General features: G+C 48.7%; 1 protein-coding gene and 1 non-coding gene across 5 annotated transcripts in view; one reads left to right on the top strand and one right to left on the bottom strand.

Moving 5' to 3' along the window:
- Window positions 1-23675, bottom strand: part of LOC144169901 (high affinity cAMP-specific and IBMX-insensitive 3',5'-cyclic phosphodiesterase 8B-like) — a 369064-nt gene that overhangs the window by 161580 nt on the left and 183809 nt on the right. The gene's annotated exons all lie outside the window — the stretch shown is intronic.
- Trnat-ggu (transfer RNA threonine (anticodon GGU)) lies at window positions 43-115 on the top strand. Its single transcript has one exon. It is a non-coding gene; the product is annotated as a tRNA-Thr (tRNA).

Below are 23675 nucleotides of genomic sequence, written 5' to 3'. Positions count from 1 at the left end.
ATACATAACATAAATACCCAAGAAAGTGGTGGGGGAACAGCCCCGCCGGTAGCGTAGTGGTTATCGCACCAGACCGGTATTCTGGAGGTCGTGGGTTCGGATCCCACCCGGCGGGCATTTTTTCACCACTTTCTTTCTCACTCAAAAAATTCTTCATCTGTTTCTATGACCCACCACAGCCTCCCCTTTGCTTTCCGAGGTTTTCTTGACTGCCAACCCTTACTTTCTGTCATATTTCACTGAGCCCCTCATTTCCCATTTTCTGATTCGCTACACACACACATATATATATATATATATATATATATATATATATATACATGAGGGACGCCATTGTCTCCTCAAAACCCGTTCCTGGTACCTTCTGACGTGACTCTTCTCTCCCCTTCTTTCCGAACCTAGCTCCCAATGTCACCTACAAACCCCGTACTTCATCACCGCCCGCTATACACGCCCCCTATCGCCATTGTCCCTACGACTCTTGACTACGTGGTCTCGTCCGGTCGCATTTGGGGCCCACTTTGTGGTGGAGCATCACGTACGCGTTCATCTTTCTGATATCCCGTTTAAACGCGGAACCGAAGAGGCACTTTGCGAAATGATAGACGACCAAACGGGGAGCCGGACGTGAAGCGGAGGTGAGTTTTAATGGGGACAAACGGGAATCGAGCTGCAGGCGGCGGCGGGCGCGGCGGCGGAACAATGGGTGTCGACGGAGCGGGCGTGGAGTCTCTTTGAAAGCGCCGAGGAACGGACTTCGATTAGTCGACCAAAGGCTTCGCTTCGTGTGCTAACAAGTAAGGTAGGCGCATGCCATTCACCGGTGAAAGAACTTTTACGCGACTGCGATGTGCACTGCCATTTACCTGTGTTTAGGTTATAAGGTCGTTGGAGACGCTTTCTTCGATGTCCGTGCCTTCCTTTAAGGGGGACTCACCTGTTATTAACAGTCACATGGGAATTACTACTTCATCACCCACTAGCTTACAAACCATCGTGCACGAATACGAAAAGCTTTACAGATACATAAAAATGCTCACAACGGCCTCGTTTGCTTGCTTAGAAATAATACGCAAAACTCTCACGATGATGATGATGACTGATATTGTTCTCCCCTTTGTAGCGGGGTGATAACGTGTCATCTTACCAAAAAAAACTAATATATTGATGTTTTATACTCTTCGTTTAATTCTAGCGCTACTCCTAGCGCAGGCACAAAAACGTATTACGCACAAAATACTTATTTATTTATTTTTTTGTTACCGGTGGTAGCTGTCCTACGCCATATTCCCCTCTCGGTTTTTCGTCCGCCAGAATTCTAATCTTCTCTTCGTCGCCTTGACAGCCTTGAAGTTGACTTCCTCTGTGCTAACCTAAAATCCTGGGGCTTCTGGAAGCCGAATATTTCCCTCATGTAGATTTGGATGGATACCTTTGCCTTCCAACACTATGTGCCACATAATTTCTGTTTCTTTTCCGCGCAGACGACGCATGCCTTATCATTTTGTGAATACTTCCCCACGAAGCTCTTAGTTCGCAAGCAACCTGCTCTAACCTCAAAACGCAAAGCACTGCCCTGGGAATTATCGAAGAACTGTTCCTTTCTGATGCCCAATTTCTGAGCCCTGTACATCTCTAACGACGTTTTAGCTCCCATTTTTCCTCTCCATTTATTCATTTCTATCTGCCTTGCTTCTTTATTGGTTACCTTGGCTGTTTTGGATTCTCCACTGTTCTTTGCGTATTTCATCGTTGAGCCTTCTAGTCTTTCTTAGCCACTGCGTGTCCACGCTTTTCAAGTATAGGTACCTAAAAACCTTAGTTGCCCACCGTCGTTGATTCGTTGTTCTCAACCTCATCAGAAAACATATTTTACTCTGCGCTTCTCGAACTTCAAGCGACGCCCAGCCCATATTTCCGTGCACTACTTCGTTAGTTGTTTATCCATGCGCGCCTATGGCCAAACGGCCTACCGTTCTCTGGTTCACTTCAAGGCCCGCTAGAACGTCTGATTTTAAGCAGAGCACCGCATTCGCAAATGTGAGACCCGGAACCATTACCCCTTCCCACATTCCTCTCACTAGTTCATATTTGTTATACCCCCACAGAGCTCTATGCTTTAGTATAGCTGCATTTCGCTTTCCCTTACCCTTAAGTTGCTCCTCGTGAGTCCTTAAGTAGTTATCCCCATCATTTATCCGCATTCCCAAATATTTATATTCCTTCACTCTCGGTAATTCGTCATGCTGGATTGACACTGCGTCAGTGCTAGTGTCATTGAAAACCATTATTCCCGATTTTTCTGCGCTAAAATTTTACTCGAGGTCGTCGGCTGCGTGACCGCTAATATTTATGAGCCGTTGCATATCGGTAGAGTGAACTAGTACACTCTACATATCAGTCTGGTTAATGCAGCAAAAAGAACAATGTTGTCTGCGTATAACATTCCCGGAATACGCTTTCGTACCACTTCGCTTTGCAGCTTATGCGTTAGGCTGAACCCTAATAGACTTTCTTCGAGTTTCTTTTCTAACCCTGCCACGTAAAGCATCAACCGTATTGGGCTCAAAGGGCATCCTCACTTTCTGACAGCTAGCGCCATCTAGTAAAAACTAGATAAACCAAAATGTCTTTCTTGTTTATTTTTTATTCCGTAAATGAAAAGTGACATATTTCTAAAGGATGCATTTCTATAGATTCGTAAACTCTTTCGTATTCGTACCAATGCTTTTTAAGCCCGTAGGTCATTAATTCGTAAGTCCCATAGGCATGTGGTCAGGTGAGTCCCCCTTGACAATAAAAACTGGCACTGACCAAGAATGTTTAAAATCCAAAAAAGACGTTTCGGCTCCCGTACGGGTGCCTTGCTCACAATGAAAAGTGGGGGCGAAAGTGATCCGGTTATGTTTGCTTCAAGATGTGACATAGGCAACGTGCGTACACGTGTGGGAAGTTGCCGTCATTGCGATTAAGTGTGTGCACCGTGGTCTGGATTGTCAGGGATTCAAGATAAAACCGTGAGGTGCAATTCTTCTCTTTTTCTCTTTCTCTTAAGCAAATGTTTTTTGCGGGTAAGTGCATAAAGACGTGGCGTCAATCAGCGTTGGAGGATAGTTGTAACCTGTTCATTAAATTAAAAGAAAACAGACAGCAATGGAAAGATTCTGTCCGACTGAGACGACGATATCAAGTGAACGCAACCGGCGGGCTCAGTATCTGCTCCTTCAAGGTACATAGGAAGAGACACTTCAAAGCTGATCCCTAATTTAAGGGGCCATAAATACAGAATACAGGTGTGGTTTATTAAAAATACTGCCTTGTCCTAATCACAATCACACCAATTTTACTTCAAACTGTGAACGAATAATTTAGATATTAAAGAAGGCAGATGAAGCAGAGGCGATTCAACAGGCACATTCTGGATCGGTATTTATGACGTCACAGGATCTTGCTTGTGCGGTTGGCAGCCACCATTAAAAGCCACCGCCGCGAAAAATCACTGCGCAATTGTAATGGGGCCTCTAGTGTCGTTTGGTCATATATCACGTACGCCAACGTGATTTCAAACACACTGACCACTCTGATTATAGCGTTTCCTCTACTGCGTCACTGCTGACAGTGTAGTGAAAAGTTGAAAATTTTTCAAATATTTCTCGCGCTTTTTTTTCGGTTAAAAACAACGTTTTTCGTGGCTGGAATGAAGCTGAGTGAGTTGCCAAAGGCTAGTTCATTTCTAAATGAAGAATTACCCTTTTTTTACCGGATATATGTGTAATAAACCCAAACTGAGCTACAAAATTTCTTGGGTAAACGATATTCACCGGTAAGTTAAGGACGCTAAACATTTCTTTTTTACTCTTCTGTTCAGTTATCCATCATCTCAGAACCTACGCTTCTCGGTATAGGGAGCTGCCCACTAGACTCCCGTAAGGCGCCAGGTACACAGTCGCTAAACTTGGTTCGGCAGGTTGAGCCACACCGCGGGTGACGTGTTGCAACCCTATCCCAGACGCTTCGAATTGATGAGCTGCTTGCCCTAAAGCCCTCCTCAAAGCCGCTTCCCTAGTCCCACCCTGGCTTACTCTTCTGTTCACGTCACGTTCGCTTCTCCCGGGCGCTTCCTCGCGAGCTTGGCCCAACGGGCTTTATACCTTCACACGCGTTCCCTAGGTGCTGCGGGGGATTTCGCCGAGGAGTTAGCCCAAGGCCCGCTCTTCGCTAGTATCCCGGATGTCGCCTCGCATTTCCTCACCGAGGCAGTAAAGAACATGAATCCGGGAGCCCGCATGCGACGTCCGGGGGCGCGGCACTGGAGCTGCAGGGAACGGACTCCACTTTATGCACAAGCGAAAAAAAAAGGGGGGGAGAACCATGGCTTCAGTAGTGTGAACTAGAAGGTTTGCTTTAGCTTTGCGAAGGGATTTTCTTCCAAAGAGCGAGAGCACTTCGAACATGCAGCGAGATTCGCGACATATCGTTTATCTTCGCTGGTGGTATATAGACGACGAGCGTTTGGTCTAGTCGTGGAAGCTCTAAGCCCGACCTGCGGTGAGTGCATCATCCGGTGTGTAAGTGTTTAGTAGTGTAAATGTGTGCGGGAAGAGAAGTGGGCGACTTTTTTTGCTCTCTTGAGTACCTTGTGCCAACGTCGTTCTCGCTAGCAGCGTGTTGCCAGCCGCGAGCTTCACGCTTATCTCCACCGCTTAGAACTAGACTTACGAATTTTTAAGCAGAATTCCATGTACTTCGTCGAACGAAAACTCCCGAGGCTTCACTGTCTTTAAAACTCGAGGCGTTGGAAAGCGGACGGCCCTGTCCGTGTGCTATTCGCACGCCGGGTTGAACCAAAGCTGCACGCGGTTCAAAACAATTTGGACCCCAAGCTTATACGTATGATCACTTGGATATGCACACTGAGTAGATTAGTTAACATAGACACCATTTTCAAGATCCGTAAGTGTGCGCTAGTACGCACGTGTCTTTCTTAAAAATGACTGCGGTCAAGGTTTGAGAGCAATGAAGTTTGGCCATACCGTTAGCTAACTTATATGTCGCCTCTATGCTATGCCTTAAAACGCATCGCTTGGACCTCCACCTCGACCAAGTAGAATGGCTCATATTTTTTTTAGTTCATCCTCATTTCTTTTTCGGCAAAGTAAATTGCGGCTCCTTCCAGCTTTCTTCAGTAGGAAACACTGCTGCCCGGTGTAAAGCTGAATTCCACATTATGTAGAGGCTCACCACCTAAGCTTCAGTGCCATTGCAAGGCAATAAGTTAAATTTTATGAGTTCATGAAGCCGCGTTTCAAACGCTTATACATACGTAACTCTTTCATAAGAAATCGGGACGTCGTATACTGGAGGTAGGTTACACCGCATCCCTTTCCCTGCGGCAACTTACGCGAAGCAGCCCAGCGGATTCGGCAATACGCGGCGTAACTCCCTCATCCATACCAAATTCGCTGCCGCAATCGATGCCAGTCGATGGAAGAGCGGCGGCTCGCTCCCAGCCAATCAGCGGAGCAAACGAGGTTTTGTGCGCGGTGTTATAACGTAGTAAACGAATCGCGAGGTGCTCCCGCGAGGCGTTAACGTGGGGTATATCGTCCTTTGCGTCGGGCTCTGACTGGCGAGGCTTTTCATAGTTTTTCCCTTTTGCAGGGTTTTCATTCGCATTCCGGTTTACTTGGGCGCTCGTTTATTCACTGGGGCCGAATTCGCGGCAGATTGGAGGGGTATGTTTTTCCTCTCATGTAGTACCACACTCACATAGCGCCCCGCTGTGGTCACGTCGTTGCCAACGTACTTCGAAAGGAAATTTTATTTGCTCCAGACAGCTCAATTTTCACACCGTCTACTCAACACCACCTGTTACTGCTGCGTGTGCAAGATGCAAGGAATGAGCTTCCTTTGGTGAAGTTCTAAATGGTTAAAGGTTCTGCTGCTGCCGTGGAGTAAGGTTGTTTTCTAAGACAACAAAACTGACTCCGAAATCTTGGCATCCCACAGGAGATAAGCATTGATGTTGAATGCAAACATTCACTCTCAGCCGTTCCATTGAAGTCGCTTACGAACTGATGGCCGCAAGATCCAGGTCCTCAGATCAACCCTATAAAGTATGCGCATTTGGTTAAAAATTATTTGGAAAGGAACTGGTCGAATCAAGATAAGAAGATCACAATTTCTTCTGCTCGTATTTATTTATTTTTACTAGCCAGTACTTGCAAATTTGCTCTCCGCCAGCACAAAGCGAGTCCCCGTAAGGTCCCACATGGCTGTCGCCGAGGTAAACGCAGCTGCATGCCGGAATGCTTCCGAATGCGTTATACTACCTAAAAAAACGTTTTGAACAAACAGTGTCGCGTACGTGTTTATGTTCGCAGACAATTCAGTCGTGCCGGAGACGAATCTGCATTGATAAACCGGAGTTCTTCGAGGGGTCGATTTTCTGCCACCATTCCCGGGACCACCGACGCCGAGGGCGCCGACAGCTCCCGAGAGAGTCTAAACGAGGCGAAGCCGTGATGGTGACCGGTTCGTCACCCACCCGCATGTTCAATGCGCTCGCAACGATCGCTCCGTATGAAGGGGCTGATGAGTTGCTTTGGGTATTATCGCCACGGCTACTGACATAAACCGGATTGTCGGCACGGGTAACTAGGCGGGCGTGTTTTTTTTTTTTTTCCTCTTACAAGGCAACCATTGGATGAGAGGGCAATGGTCAAACGGAAATCCACTGAAGCCTTTAAATTTCGAAATGTGCCCTTTCGAAATTAGTTCCGGTCATTCATCGATTCGGAGTATTTCTAAATTCCTCCATAAATCCATCCGTCCTTCCGTCCGCCTTTCCGTCCGTCCGTCCGTCCATCCATACATCCATCTATTCATTCGAGGAGCGGCCAAGAGATAGAGAGAGAGAGATAAGGCTTCAAAAAGAACTGACGGACGACCACAGAGATCCGATGCGATCTACAGCATCCGCGGAACCATTTCGCCAATGATATCAGGCATCCACGTGATAATTTTACACGTGAAGTGTTGGTTCATATGATAACCGTGCCGATGATCAGGCAATTGTATTTTCATTGTTCCCGCCGCGATGAAAGGGCCATCTCATAAACAATGCTGCAACTATGCTGGTAGGTCGCCTCCTAAAGAGCTGTTGCCGGTTTTGATAACTTGCCGTGACCTCCACGTTATCAGAGCTTTCCTTCCCTCTGTTCCCTCTGTCTTTCCGTTTGTTATTTTCTTGATCCCTTACACCAAAATAGTGCTAAACATGCAGGCCAGTTCAGATATTGAACTGGTTTTTGTTGTTATAAGTAACTTACGCAGGTATATAAACACTGTTCTAGAGGAATTTTTCGTAACACCGACCAAATAGGGAGAATGAGGAGGATGAGAAAATTACGCGTCTTAATCAATTACTCAAAAACTAAACAGCAAGTCGGTATATTCTATTCCTTCTTGCTTGCAAATGCTGGCCATGCAGTTATCCAAAAACCAACTTCAGGATTTTGTCCTAACACGCGTATAAAGACGCGAGCGGGATTTATTAACTAACACTTCTCTGGACGTGGACTTCAGTTCAACTTTCTCGCGTTCGCATAGCTCTCGCCATCTGTTAACTGTTTCTGCAACCATGCGCCTCGCCGTACCAGCCCACGTTATTTACCATAAAACTGAACGATGAGTATTCTTCATACCTATAGTTACATAACACTTGCCATAAGTAAGAAGCCGTTTGAGTGCACATTCTTGGTACAATTTTGTCCGGGGAAGTTTCAACAAAACACGAGTTCCAGCCTTTCCCCATTACCACACGCCTTCGGTAGGAGTCCATGTATTTACAGCGCGCTGGAGTTCCTAGCTGTGTACAACTTCTCGGGGAACTACCTAATTATGAAAAGAAAAAATTCAACAGTTGTTATTCCCAATAATGTCATTAGTATAGTGGCCCAGCCGGGCATCGCAACGTACTATTGCTTATCATAAAACTGTGACTGATGAGTCCCCTTCATATCTACTTACATAACACTTCCCATGGGTAAGAAGTCGTTTTAGCGCACCATCTTAATACAATTTGTTTCCGGAAAGTTCCACTCAAACACGAGTTTCAGACGTTTCCCATTACTACACGCCTCCTGTAGGAACCCCTGTATTTACAGCAGGCGGGACTTCCTATATGTGTCCACCTTCATGGTGAACTACCTAATTCTGACAAGTAAGAAATAACTGAACCCGTGTTATACCCACTAGGGCCATTAGTATTGTGGCCCACCCGGGCATCGCCGGGTGCCACCGCTAGTAAATAATGTAGTGGTTGTTAGGGTGATGGGAAGGCATACATAGGCTAGTAACTGTCTGGGGTGTACAGCCGACACCTTACACGCCAAGGGAGGATGGGAGAATACAGAGAAAAAAATTAATGCACTTTACCGCCACCACTAGCTTTATGGCCAATCTCCTTCGAACTCGGCACGCGCAATCTCATGGCTTTTCATGCCTCGTTGCTGTCTCATAGCCTTGCCAGCGCTATTGCAATCACTGCGCAAAAGAGAGAAGGCCATTTCCAGGACTATTTAGTGACTCATTTGGCACAAATGGTATTTGGGGCGGAGAAAAAAGTACTCTCCCGAATCCCTCTTCCCTGGCGTAAAGCGAAAATTTGAGGACACGTAATTACGCCTTGCGAGTAGACGCCGCTGAGTGCTCCCTCTGGCTTTTTGCGTTGCGAGTAATCTTTTCCTGTTTTGCTGCACGCAATGTTCTTGAGTTTCGCGATTTACTTGGTACGGATTTTTTTTTTTTTTTTTGTCTACAGTGAGCAGTGAAAGGCCGTACTGCGCAGCACCAACCCTTGGACAGTGGTTTTCAAATGGGGGTCCGCGGACCCCAGAGGGTCCGCGAAGGAATTTCAAGGGTTCGCAAAGCCCTCTTCGAAACTTGGTTTTTCTCCGTTTTGCGAAACCTTGTTGGCAATGCAAAAAGGTGGCTTCGCTACATGACAAGTGCGTTTTATTTTTTCGCGTTGCACAAGTTCGACGTTGGCTTTTTTGCACACCACAGCAGGTATCCGAAAAAAGGTGCACGAAAGGCAACATGTAGGACTGGATTATTTGAAGTTGCAAGAGGAAATCAATAATACCCCACACATCGGCATAAAATTCAGACAAAAGAACGACATTGATAAGTATGTTGGATTTACTTAAGCTGCATGTGCAATTTATTGTACATTATGAGACATATGGACGTAGTTCATTGTGGAGACCACCATCACATTTTCCAGCCAAAAAGGGGTCCCCAACGCACTCATGGTTGGGAATCACTGCTTTAGGATCAACTCTAGGCCGTCCAACTGGCCGAAAACGCTGCCACAGACCCGGGGCTCCTGTCCGACGCCTAGGAACTCCAGGTAACTAATAAATAACGTCTCTCTTTCCCTATTAGCTTATTGCGTAGATGAAAAACCATTGAGGCGACATAGCTGAGAACAAACAGCCGTGCACAGAGACTTTGCTCGCTGGTGACTGTTGCGTCGCTGGTTGAGGTCAGCACGGAAAGAGCTTGTGTGCTGCCGGAAGCAGCTACAGCCGCTCTCTCCACTTTCCGCGTGGCTTTTTGAATGCTCAGGCGTCCCCTTGCAGCGGGGTCCTTTTCTTGCGCTTTACTAAATGGAAGCACGCGCTTCTGTGGAGTGCCCCGCACTCACGTTGGTTTAGGATCCATTCGCTGCCAACCTGCCACTGCCCTCTCCCCCTCCCCGAACTGACTATTAAAAAAACGGCACTCCATAAAATGTACTACCAAAGTCTACATAATCAGTCGCGCCCCGATGAACGAGTGAGACATAAGACCAGTGAATTGAACGATAGATATGCCCGCGAGTATAAGAAAGAAGTAATCGGAGAAATAAGGCTGCAAGCAGAGTGATAAAAGTCGTCACAAGCTTTCCTCGGGTCTTGAGAATTCAAAAACATTGAAAACACTGAAAAAACGCAGCAGCGGCTCATTTGGCACACCGCGTGGGCGGATTCATGCCCGAGCCACGCAGGCACCCGAAGGCGTCGGAGAAGTTGGCGTAACTCCGGAGCACCGCGTTCCAGCCGACACTGTCGTGCTGGGGCGCGACAATCTTCTGGTCCCCGCTCTGCCTGCGGCAGGACTGCAGAACCAGGTAGACGAAGAAGAGTTGGTCCTCGCTCAGGAGCGTCTCTTCGTCGTCGGCTCCTCGAGGGAGCAGCCTTAGCGCGAGTGCCCCGCCCGAAGCCAGGGCGCTGCGGCGGAAATGCTGGTGCGCGATCCGCGCCGCCAGAAGGTCCCGCAGATATTCCAGCGCCTGGCGGTCGTCGTGCTCTTCGAAGCAGCGCTGGGCTTCCCGGAGCCGAAGACGAGTCTCTCGGTCCAGCCATTGGTTCGACGGCCCGTCGCCACCGCCAGATCGGCTGCTGTTGGACTTTGCCTCTGAGAGCAGCATGCCGAACAAGCACCTGCGGTTCGTCATTGTTTCAAAGGAAAGTGAGGAGCTAGGTGGCGATGCGTAGCCGAAGTTGAAAAGTGCTTCAACTACAAAAATGCCATTCCACCTCTGCAGGTGGATGACCAGCGAAGCAGTTTGTGGGTTATTGTTTAGCCATAAACTCCCACTAAAACAGCGACATCGCGCAGGGGAAGGGTTCAACGGGATTTTGAGTAGGTTTCACAAAGAACGACCATACATTGACCTTCTTAAAGTGGGCGCCACTTTCAAACACAAATGCATTGCTGGGACGACACTTTTTCAGCGGCAATATACGTCACCTTATATCAAAATATGAACGGGTGGCCGAAGGGAGAGGGTATGTCGAAGTAAGGTGGGAAGCGGCGTTTTTCACGCTATAGACACACAATAGAAAAAAAATCAGGGGAGTGGGACTATAATATCTCTGCTGTAAAAAAGACGCAGATGAGAATGACAACACATGACGCCCTGGCCAAACTAACAACCAATATATATAGAAAATTGAAATTATAGTAGTTTTACACGCCTAAGCTACTACTGGGTTTAGAGGTACGCCATTGTGCAGAGCTCTGGATTAATTTTGGCCTCCTGGGTATCTAACCTACACCGAACTCTTGACAAACAGTTCTTTCGTTTTTCGCCTCCATACAAAAAAAAAACGGCCGATGCGGTTGGGGTTGGAATTTAACCGTGTCCTTGAGCTCAGCAGCCCTACGCCTTAGCATGGTTCATTTAAGAATCGATTCATTTAGGAAACACCACACATATACGATTTCGTTAGCGAACACAAACAATAAATGTGATGCAAGTGCACGTGCCGACGCCCGTGAAGTCAATAATGCGCGCATACGCAGCTCACGTGTGGCCAAGAATTCCATATATATTCCTTAGATAGACTGACAGAAGGGTCGCACGAGTACATCTCCCTTCCAGTCGCCATGTGGCCAAATCTTCCACATCTCTTTTTGGCGCTTATTATTTGACCTTTTGACCTCTGTGACACAAGAAATTTTATACACGGGCGAACGTTAACGCCTGGCTCAATGCGTAGCCAAGTTGCTTGGCGCATTTATCAACATGCGCGTATACTTGTTCAGAGAGTACAAACTCAATCCAAAAAACCCAAGCCTGGTCTCAGAGGTAGTCCTTACATCACGTGTCCCCGTAGTGTTAGGTATGCGTCTGCCCGGATCCCGTGCGCATGTTTCCGTAACGCCTACTGGACGACATGTACGTTCACCGTTGGCGATGGAAACAGCCAGCGCTCCAAAGATTGCGCTGTCTGAGCTGTTTACCATGCAAGTGACCATCCGGCCGATGTCTCAATGGCAACAAGAGAGGGGTATCTTGTAAATTACGACGCCTTGACGATTAAGGAACTTCGGCACACGTTTTACGCCACACGTTCGCCGGATAATACCCGGGCCTGTTCATTTTCGGCAAAGGCTCGAACATGCTTGAACGAAAAGGACGACGCGGACATATCGTAGCGCCATGAATCGGCCTTCGGCGTAAGACACGTGCAGAAGACACATTTGTAAGACGCGGTTTAAGGCCCATGCTTTTCAAACGTTGTTAAATGTCAAGATCACGTAGTTTACAGGATACCCCTCTTTTGTGGCCGACCATACACCGGCCAGACAAGTCACTGCCTCAGCGATAGGCGTAGGGAGCACAAGTGCCCACCCATGCACCTTGATAAACGCACCACCCACTTGGATACGCATTGTGCCAGATGCGTATGCTCGCATCAGCATAAAATCTTCGATGTCACAGATGTCAAGCGATAAGTGTCGCAGAGAAATATGGCCGGCTTTAAATCACATGCATGTGTCTGCAAGAAAGAGGAAACAAGCCTACGTCAGCGCTCCTTCACAGCACGCCATGTTGACAGCGGGGATTGGGGAAAATTATTTTAAATTGTGCGCACGTTCACTAGACCATCCAGTGAATTTTAACGTGTCAAAATCTCGTAGGCGCAGCCATTTTCGTTTACAAGTGGGCATGAAAAATTGGCTTTCTGTCTACCTGTATAGGACTCATGCCGCACAAAAGATACGTCCTACCTCCCTCGCACTCCAGAAAATAGCTATATATGTGGCAGTACCCTGAGCTTAGTAGTACAGAAGGCCGACTAGATTAGAACAACTCTCATTGACCTATGCACGCATCCATTCATTGAATGACGGAATGACTCCTGGCACGGCTAAACTATTAAAAGCGACCGAATGACTAGTTGGTTTGCCTGCTGGCTGGCTGAACAGCTGACTGATAGGTCGGTCCATCGATTAATTGAGATGAAAATTTGACGACTTACTTCCCGAAAGGACTGACAACTAACTAAAAGTTTTAGAGCGAAGTTCCAGAGCTGCAAGTTTTAACCGGATGGGGTTATCAATACTGCAATATCGCTGATTGGTGACAACGTGACAATCTGCGTCGTAGACTTCCAATGGACACGTACCTGCCCAGACGTGTGCTGACGCGTGGAACATGCAGAGCATTGGCGCTCCGGTTGTCGAAGGGCTCGCTGACGTTGAAGAGGAGCGCCGGCACGTACACCGTTCGGGAGACGGCGTCATAGCGACAGCGAGTGGCAAATGCCGACAACGTCCACCGTTGCGACGGCCCGCGCAAAATGGTGCTTACGAAGGCGTACTCGTGGAGCGACAAATATGTGTTCAGCGCTCGCTGGTTAATGAACGCCGGAGCGTTCTTGGCGTAGCGCTCGATGGCGTTGTTGTCCTTAATCCAGGATGGTCCAAGGACCTTGAAGCGAGTCCTTGATATAAGTGCTCGGATGGCGACCCTAGAAGCGCTATTGAAGTACGGCGAGGAGGCGATACCACGCAAAAATTCGTTGACAGTTTCCATGACCAGGTCGGAGTACTTTGTGGCGGAGGCGTGCAGGTTTAGTTCGACTAAGGAAACGTAGTGAAAAAACTGCGACAGCGTTCTTTCGACGACGCGGACGCACAGGTGTCGACGAGGCACGCTAGTGCGCAGCTTGCCGTAAAGCAGCGTGCCGTAGAAATCCGTCAGGCCCGAACTTGGAAGAAAGGCGGACGTCTGGATCATGAGCCGAACGCACAAAAAGTTGATCACCGTGTGGGGCTCTGTCTTCTCGACTAACTCCTGGACGTTGCTGACGAAAGCGGGGGAAAGAATTAGGACGTCCGATCCGGCCCCATCGAATACGGGGAGACCACTCAATGCTTCCGTTAGAAAGTCAAGCAGTGGGGACCGGGTGACGAGCGTTTCGACTTTGGAGCCACTCACGTCACTGACCTCGAACAGCTTCTCGAGTTCGCCCGCGAACTTCGCGATGCCGATAGTGTATGCCGGTGGTACAAAGTCTTTCTTCAAAGCGTTTACGGCGGCGAAGGCGGCGTTAGTGTAGAGACGCATCAGCTCGTTCACGTCAACGCCCTCGGCAGAGCCTATCACGTCTGGCGGCCCGACCGTGATGGCATCTCGGCTAAGTGTCGACGGACGGGTGGACACGCCGACGTCCAGTAATGCGACCGTGCCGGACCTGCGAAGCAGCTTTCCCGCCAGTTTCCACACAGACAAGCTTTGACGCACGGGCGGCGTCATGGGAAAGCCATCGAGGGACATGTCGAACATGAACTCGAGAAACGGGTTCCAACCGTCGTCCTCGATGCGCTTGACGTCCTCGCATTTCTCCAGCAGGTCACCGAGTACTTGAACGTTGAGAGAACTCGCCCGAGACTCGTTACGGAGCATCGCGTGCATTCTTTCTTCAAGCGCAGCTGCGTAGTCGTCGTCAGCCGAGACGGACTCCTCGGCGGACGCCTTCGCCAGGTCGTTGGTCCAGCGACGACACACGAACATGTAGAAATCGTCGCACGGGCTCATGTCGTCCCACGAGAGCAGGCGGCTCAGGTAAATGGCGTTCTGCGTGCACGGTGGGGAAGTGCATACCGACGGCTTCCGCCAGCCTCGCGCGTTTAGCGGGGCGGCAATCATGAAGATCACGCCGACGGCCACTCCGAAGAGAGTCACGGCCAGCGGGTAAAGCAGGCAGTCCGCGTAGGCCGGGAGCAGCCGCGCCCTTTGGTGGACTGTCACATTATATCCAAATGCTGCGCCGGCTGGGGTCGCTGTCTCTCCGTCAGAAAACCTTCCTTCGGTCGCCCGTATTGGCTGCCTCGGCGGATACTCGTACGAGGTGAGTCTACACGTGGAATCGGCGTGCTGTCCGCGTAAATCGGGCCGGCTCGCTGAGCACGCCTCCGCCGCCGTCTTCAAAGCCGGTGGGGCTTTGCTTCCAAAGGGTTCGGTGCCTCCGTTCGCCACATACATGGACTGGGACACCAGGCCGTAGGGACCCTTGCCTACTGAACACGAAAAAGGGACAGAGGGCCTTCTCGGTTGCTCTTGCGTGGTCGACGGTTGTGGAGCAGGAGCTACGACGGAAGCGGCGCGGTTCAGGTATCCTCGGTCCCCCATGGCGTCACTTGCGGTCCCCGGTGTGTTTGTTCTTGGACGCACGCAGTAAAGCTGCTGTGGACATGCTGGTTCGTTGGCTTTCCTGGTATAGGCCACCGATGGTAAATTTGTCCTCGGACGCGACGCATATCCGTTATACTGAGCATTGATCGTGTTGTGCGTCATACCGTAAGGCTCTGAAACTTGCATGGAGTCTGCTGTGAGCGCTTCGTACGAATCAACGGGGTCGCTGGTTTCCGTGAGTTCGGGATTGGAAGATTCGTCCGTTGTGTTCACTAAGAGGTCGCTCCTGCGTATCGGGCGGTCGTACGGCTCCTCCGATGGGTCGGGAGTCGCGAGAGCCATCCTGACCTTCTTCACAGCCGGCGGTGTCCGCGCTTGAGTCGCCACAACCGTCGAAGAGTCGTCGTCACTGACGCTGCTGTCCGAAAGTTGGTAGCCAGAATCGAAATACGTGCTCTCAGCCGATGTTGTCCTTCGAGGCGGTGCCATCGGCACTGGCTTCTTTGAATGGGGGTCTTTGGCCGTTTTGGCTGCAGCCATTCCTCTGAGAACTCCGGGGTTGGTGGTGGTGGTGGTTCCAGTGAAATGGCGCGTACGACTGGATTGTTGTGGCACGTTCCCTGCGATAGCCTTCTTCGTCTTCAAGCATGCGCACGTGGCCACGGGCCATAATCGTCCCATTTTCTTCTTCATGGGAGGCGTAAAGACATTGTCTTGACATATTTTTCTACGGTGAATTGTTTTGCCCTCGAGGCGGTATAAGTAGCAAATATTGACCACTCGCATTGCTCAAAACGCCGGCCTTTTATCATCGCAATTAATGTGAGATGGTCCGGATTCACTTGGGCTGCAAGGCTATTTCGCTGCATAGGCATAAACACCTATCGCTCCATTGTCAATGCTTGTAATAGCTCGGTCATTTCTTTTGGGTTCGTCGAAGAGGAAGACGTTTTTTATCGAGATATCATCAAGAGGTCGTTGAAGCTCGCGTCAACAACTGTGCTGGGTGCAACATTCCGTTCGCCTGCGGGTACAAGCCAGGTACTTCCTGTAACCTAGCTTCGGTTACCAGTTCGCTTTGAACACTCCCGCTTTTCTCTTGAGCAACTGCTACAAGGAATCCGCCGTTCCACCTCTGCGGCCTCGAGGCAGAGTCGCTGCTTCTGAGGCTGACGGCGTGAAATAATTTTTACAGAAGAGCTGTTTAGTCCGACACAAATTCGTTCGCCGTAGACAGAAAACCCCAAGCGTACGTGAGCGCGTTCCTCGCAGCGACCGCCCGGCGCCAGCGGCGCGAGGCGCCGGGCACGACCTTCGCGCAGTGGCTTTAGCGAAAAAGAAAATCCCGAGCGCACGTAAGCGCATGCCTCGCGGCGACCACCTGTCGTCGTCCAGGCTTGTGCGTGGGCTTAAGCTACATAATGAGCTACCGCCTTCATCGTCGTCGCCCGTGTAGCGATCGGCGAATTACGGGTCCACCGTGCCGAAGACGATGACGACAAATCTGTCAAGCCATCCCTTTACAATCCACACGTGGAGACGGCCACCCGACCAGCTGACGAAAGAGTGGAGGTCTACCGACGCGAGGACGCGATACAAGATTTGCCCTACGCGGCTGTGCCGTTGGAAGACGACGACAAGAGGGATGCCGACAATTGCTACTGAATAAAACAATATACAGGCTTTAATGGGCTTTTTTTTGCACTTTTGGGGTCCGGCTGCTCCCTATCTCCCAGGATCCGCTGTCAGTGTGGGGATAAGCTAGAAAGACCTCCAGCTCTGCTGTTTCTCCAGCCTTGCAGCACTAGGGCAAGCTGCAGCAATTTTTTCCAAGACCCGTAATTTTTTCATTTGCTGTAAAATTTTCTCTCAGTTCAATTATCCGCATTCTCTTCCTAAACGACAGTGATTTAGAATGTCTGCACGTATATTCAAGGGATGGGCGTGGCATATCAACACGTTTCATTAATCTGCATCGCACTAGAAGTTCTGGGTTTTACCCACCTCTTTTAGCAGTTGTTCGTAACAGAGGGTTCTAAGTGAACCATTAGAAGGCGCTGGGTGCGTACAGGGAGTGCCGGGCTTGTACCCATCTGGGAGCGGAGTGTCGCATTTGTATACCGTAAGGTGCCACTGCGACCAATTATTCTTTTTTGTCATACAGGGGCATCTGCTTCGCAATGCTTTTGGGTAGGTTTTTCGTGATTCAAAATTATTTACGTCCAATATTATTGAAACTATTAGTTTGATCCGCGATTACTACTGAGCCCTGGTCAACCCCCCTATGCTAGTAAATAGCTTCACTGATAAGGACTTCACTGAAATGTAATCAGCTGTTATACAGGAAACATAACCAAGGCAAGGTTCCCCTCTCTAGTGCAAGAAATTACACGCCGTTGACGCAAGAGTACCTGATGGCAGTTTATCGAACACTCGTACGAAACACATGATCCGCAATCCAGAGACACTTTGGGGCCTTGAAAGACGCCCAAGAACAATATCGGTTCGAGCACAGATTAAAGTAATTTATTTATTTCCTTCAGCAACAGTATCTGCGGCATTCCCTGTTTATTCGTAGGAAAAGAATGCACGTTCTTCTGCCATGCCCTGTGTCATGATTTATGAAGGTGTTCAGAGATAAACGAACAAATCCGCTTCATGGGTGATGTTTCGAAGGCTACATTGAAACAGCCCGTGCGCCGAATGCTGTACGTCTGAAAGGGACCCTGCAACACTTTTTTCAACTTTTTTTAGAAATCCTAAATGCTTGTAGAACGTAGCCACCCAACACACCCAGTACTAAAATTAAGGGGTCGCAAAGTACCTCAGCCGAAAATTACTGCTCTATGCCCATCAGACAACTTGGAAACTTGTTCAAAAACGTTTTCTCTCTGTCCCAGTCTTGACGTTCTTCGACGGCCCGAATTACGTCACTGAGGCCATGTAGCGGCTGCTGGCCGGTTTTCCTTCAGTTGCAGCAATGAACGCTTTTCGATACCAACTTTTTAAAAAAAGCTACAAAAGCAGAGCAGAAACGGAAGGCGTATTTGGTGCAGGAGCAAATCGCTCAGAGCCGTTCCATGCTGGCGATAACTGTAGTTTTCGCAGTAATTCCAGACGCGAAGGAAAGAGTGAAACCGCTTATCGGAAGTGCTGCAGGGTCCATTGAAGGGCGGGTGCCGGACGGTTGCGGGAACGTTCTGCAGGCAGACTTGGTGCAATTTCGGACGGCTCCACACTAGATGCGTCACATCAACGACTTGTACGGCCTTATCAAAGAATGGGCAGATAGTTTTGTTTTTCTCTAAGACGGGCGGGTAATGCCGGGTAGCGGTAGTAGTCCCACTATAAACCAATCGAGCTGGGATGATAAAGAACAGGTGCTTAATTTGCTTCCCTGCTTGGTCTCGTGCATTATCAATTACGCTCATTTGCCGCCCAAAGCGCAGTTCCGCCTGTTTTAGAGCACCTCTTTGCGTTTGCGTTTTATCCATGCCTTTCCAATCATCTGTCATGGTTCTTCGTTCGGAGGAAGTTCCCTCGAGTATTCAGCCTCGGCTTAACGTGTATGCCCCTCTTCGCCCACGCTCGCTAGGTCGATCGGGCACATTGTGATCAAGCGGGGTTCCAATTAACGGACTCCCGACTCTCTTGTCACAATCGCACACCAAACTGGGTAAAGACAACAAGAAAATAAAGGGCCTAACATGAACAATCGCGAGCCTCTTTTGTTCCGGCTGCAGGGTCAGCCCAACGGCAAAGTTCAGAGGTCGGCCAGCTTCCTAGAGGTTAAATTTCATTACCGCTCGTAGAAACAAGACGGGAGCAAAGTCGATGCTTGCGAGTGCCTCTCTGTATTTTATCTGCGAGGAGATTAGGTGATAGAGAATGACAGGAAGGTACGTGTGCAAATTAAAGAACCGGGAATGTTGGTGCTCTTGTACGATAACACGCGTAGTCTAATAATACTCGAGGGATTTTTTAAGGCGCACGCTCGTTCGCGCTGACATGTGGGAATAACCTTCCGCGAAACTTCTCATCTCGGCTTCACGATATTTTTTTCATTGTTGTTGTTCCTTCAAGCAGCTGCGATCTAAAGAAAGAAAAATCATTTTTAATGTCGGCTGAGGGTGCCTATACGTTCTTTGAATTTATTTCTTCGCGGCCCTGAGAAACGGTTTTTTTTTGTCGTCTTCTTCTCATTAAATGTGCCTCCTTTTCTTGGCGGAGTTATATAACTGTCCATCTTCATTAACCCCATTGCGTTGTCAGGAATTGTGCTTGTCATTTTAGTAAATATATATAAAAAAGAAAAAGACCAGCCGCGGTCTTCTGGCGAGACAAAAGGACCCTGTGCTCGCTTTTGTGTCATCAACGATTAAAAAGAGGGGTATTAAAAAAGCTAGAAACGCCTAATTATTCCTGTCGAGACTCGAGTGGAAGAATCAGCTTATGCTTCTGTTTCTATTTTTCTTGGACAGCAGGCAGCGACCTCTACCGGGACCTCCCACTTACCCCGTCAATAGAGTTTTAGCACTCGGTATGCTCCGTGTTTTACGAGCGTTCCGTGTCGACCGGGACCCGTCTGGGCACTTGTGCATTCGTTGCGGTAGGGTAGATTAGTTCCGCGGCCCGGCCTTCGCCATGCCCGCGCATTCGTTACGGTGGGGTGCGTCTTCCTCGGCGTGCCTGCGCGCGCAGGCGCAGTCGGGTCCCAGTCAACACGGTACGAATGGAACAGACGAGGCATACGGAGTGCTAAAACTCTCCTGCCTTGTTTTAGCATACGATAAAATGTTTCCAACGGCAAAACGAACAGGCGCACCTACTACACGGCCACCTGTATTCGGACCCTGGCACACCGAAGAAAGCTGTCTCTCTCGCTCTTTTACTTACTTACGTACGTACAGCCACCAGCAACAACTTACGGACCACAAAAATGGCAATTTTAGGTTATTTCTATTCCGGTAGCAGCCCTAGAAACTGCCGTGTGCATGCGAGATGTCGTACAGTTACAGAAGTAATGAAAAATACCGCACATGGTATACCCCGGGTGGCCGTGCGGCAGAGAAATAGCCCAAAATTACTGCTTTCGTGGTCCGTAAAATTTTGCTCCTGGGTGTAGGTACGTACGTATGTATGTATGTATGTATGTATGTATGTATGTATGTATGTATGTATGTATGTATGTATGTATGTATGTATGTATGTATGTATGTATGTATGTATGTATGTATGTATGTATGTATGCGCGCACGCAATATGCATCTATCCATCCACCCTCCTATCATCCGCCCATCCGTCCGTACTTCTGTCGGTCTGTCTGTATGTCCGTCCGTCCGTCCATCTGTCTGCCTGCCTCTCTCTCCTCTTGCTGTTCACCAGTACTGTCATTTCGCCGCCTTCCCTGCAGTTCCATCCTCCTTTGCGGTTTACTGGGCCCTGCACATGCTGATGCCCATTCTATGTTACAAGGTGTACATGCGGTGACGGGACTCGCCGGTTACCTCGCGACGGGCGCTCTTGGAGGAGGCGATCCGTGGTTCAACTTGACCTTGCCTTTTCAGCTATTCGTGCGATTCCAGCGCCACCTCAGCCAATGCCGCCGCTGGCTCGGGTGACGTCCCCACCGTCCGCACCCGTGGTCCGCACGCACCCTATCTTGCTCGGTTCTTATGTGGCTTTCTGTTACGGGATTGTCGATGAAAAAATGAAACGTATGTTGCTCACGCAATAATAAAACGAAGAAATGGAGCACGTGCTGCTATGCAACGTCGAGCAACAGACAAGCGGTGAGCACAGCGGTACAGCGAGCAGAGTGGCAGGGCAACCAGAAGCTACGCCAGCAAAAAGCACCGGAGACGAGGAAGCGGAGGCGGCGAAAAGCAGCACCAAACTTCGCAGCCTTTCGTCAAAACACGAAGCTCAACGTGCACTCAGCGACGAGAAATTTTCCGCATTTAGACGTGATGAGAATTTTTCAGGGGCCCTTGTTGGTGTTTATTAACATGAGGGAAAATAAGTGATTAAACCATGGAACTGCTTTCTTACTTTTCGCTGACTGAAAAAAAATAAATGCGGAAAATGAGATTATGAACGCCGCGATAGTACGAACGCTTAAAATGTTGCGAATTGAGCATCACAAATAGCAAATGGCAGTTAAACGTATGAGCTGCTGTAGTTATGAAAAGTATAAGCATTGTTGGTGAAGGCGTTCTGATTCTCCACAAACCGCCATATATTTTCAACCAGGATCAAGAACTTATTGCACTGCAGCTCTTCCGCTTTGTTTCTGCACCCACGCGACATTTTTCTCATGAGCCCGTCCGCGAGATCGCACGAACTGCGATTTTATTTCCCATTTCCAAACTGGAAGGTACCTTGCGCTTGACACGAGGAATTGAATCACCCCTTGTGAATTGTTTTTTTTTTTCCAGAGCACTAAACAGAAGCCGACCAAAATGCCTCAGCGGATTGGCCATTTAGGAGCGTGCCCTCAGAAAAACGAAGAATTATAAGAAGGCGATGTCGTCTCCATCTTCCCGGTTCCGCGCAGTGTGTTTTCCAACGGAGGTGTCAAACCAGGCGACTAGACCAAGCAACAACAACAAAAAAAGAAACTAATAGCGTTAGGCTTACTGTTAGAATCTTGCGGCCAAAATGGGGTTTCCATACAGTTTAGCGAACGCTATTTTATTGAACACTGTTTTGTGAAAGAGCCCTTTTATCGAACCATCTAGCAGTTCAGTTTTATCGATAATAAGGTCTCGTAGCGTTCAGGTATTCTCACTCCTTTATTCTGTTTATCTCGCCCTCCTGCTTACGTATGCTCTAAAAATGTATTCATTTTATTATCCCGTTCGTACCGTTCATTGCATGCAGAAAGCTCGCAGGATATATTTGCTTCTTTTTCCCGCCTTTGTAATTTTCTTTGCCTACTTTCTGTAGCTTTTGATCACCTTTGCTTCATTAGAAGTTTGTCTAGTGTTCATTGGCGTTTTTGGCTTTCAAACTTGCTAATGTTCATTTTTTTTTACATTACCACCAAATTTTCAACCGAACCCTTACCACAATTTTCGTCGGCACCGTTTACCCGAGTTTGAAATAGCTTTGGCATTGGCCTAGTTAGAATACGACTGACTTGTTTTTTCGAAATCTACAATTTGTACCTTGTTCCATCATTTATTCTTTATGAACACCGGATTGGGAGTCTTGTCCTCCGTCAATTTTACCAGTCACCTGGTCTCAGCGCGGTTAGCACGTTGTGGGGAGCGCCTTGGCACACCTTCTAGCCTAGACGGTGTTGCCCGGAGCCCCTCGTCGCGAGCTCCCTTCCCTTGCCCTCCTCGCCGGTGCCCGAGGGATGGCGCGAGTGGACGTGTAGGAGCGGGCGGTGGAGTGAGAGAAGAACCGCGCGCGGGGACTCAGGACTCGGGGGGACACAGAGTGTTTTCTGGTGATGGTGTGTGTATGCCCGGACGGGCGACAGCGCGTTGGAAGATGTAAGTAAAGAGTTCTTTCACGCAACCGCAGTGTGCCTCATTCCTTGGCATGCCGTAGAGAGCAGGCCCACAACGTCGACCAGGTGGTCGCTTTGTTTTCGTCTTCAGAGGAAACTAGCAAGTTAGTCGAAGTCCTACTTGTGGCTGCGTGGTGCTGTTTAATCGATGCTGACCATTATTTGATAGTTTAGAGAAGCTTTAAACCCTTAGTTTCTGTAACTGCGGCTAAAAACAAAATGCTATGGGCTTTTCGCAGCCGGCACACCAACTAACGTAATGACGTCACACAGCTTTGCACTGTGTTCTCATTCTATCGCATTCTTCAAACTTTGTTATTTTACCCGCCGCGGTGTCTCAGTGGCTAAGGCGTTGTGCTGCTGAACACGAGGTCACGGGTTCGATTCCCAGCCGCGGCGGCCGCGGTTCTGGTGGAGGCGAAAAGCAAAAACGCCCGCGTGTACGAGATTTCGGCGCACGTTAAAGACCCCCAGGGTGTCAAAATTAATCCGGAGCCCTCCACTACGGCGCGCGTCATCGCCTGCGTTCTGTCGGCGCGTTATACCCTACAATCAATCAATCAATTTTGTTATTTTCACTCCTCCCATGGTTATCATCAAAGTGCTAGCAATCCGCTAAATTTAGCCATGCCGACTTGCGGTGTGTTGTCTTAGCTGACTTCAGTAAATCGGCGAAAAGGCATTTTCAAACGCACTTTACGCGCCAAGAAATTTCACGTAATTCATCCACAAAAGAAGACAGAACATTTCTTTCACATTTTATAGTTTAAGTTGGTAAAGGCATTAGACGATTTTCCTATCAATTTCTTCGATGTTCTTACCGATTCTTTCGACCGAGGATTCAAACGTGATTTTCTTGCTATAAGTACCGGTATGTTTCTCAACGTGACAATATCTTAATTCTACCGTCTTGCCTCCTATTCCAACAAACAACTCCTGAGCAGTTTTTTTTCTTCTTTTTAATGGACGATAGTAATCTGCTGAAAAGTGAACTGTAGTCATCTCATTCAGCGACCCGTTGTATGTGAGACGTTTATTGGTTTTACTGTTTGTACATAGTTCATTTGACGCTTTCATTGTCATTTCCCATGCCTCCCATATTCATTCCTTTCTCTTGCTGTCCCCAGTACCCTCCCCAGAGGGAAGTAGCAGGCCCAAGATCAATTTCTCAGGCCGACC

Source organism: Haemaphysalis longicornis, unplaced genomic scaffold (genome assembly GCF_048455015.1).
Source record: "Haemaphysalis longicornis isolate Haplotype H1 unplaced genomic scaffold, Haemaphysalis longicornis Haplotype H1 scaffold_2, whole genome shotgun sequence".
In the NCBI taxonomy this organism is placed as follows: Eukaryota; Metazoa; Arthropoda; class Arachnida; order Ixodida; family Ixodidae; genus Haemaphysalis; species Haemaphysalis longicornis.
The sequence above is the reverse complement of the archived record's forward strand: the minus strand, read 5'-3'. Positions and strand labels throughout refer to the sequence as shown.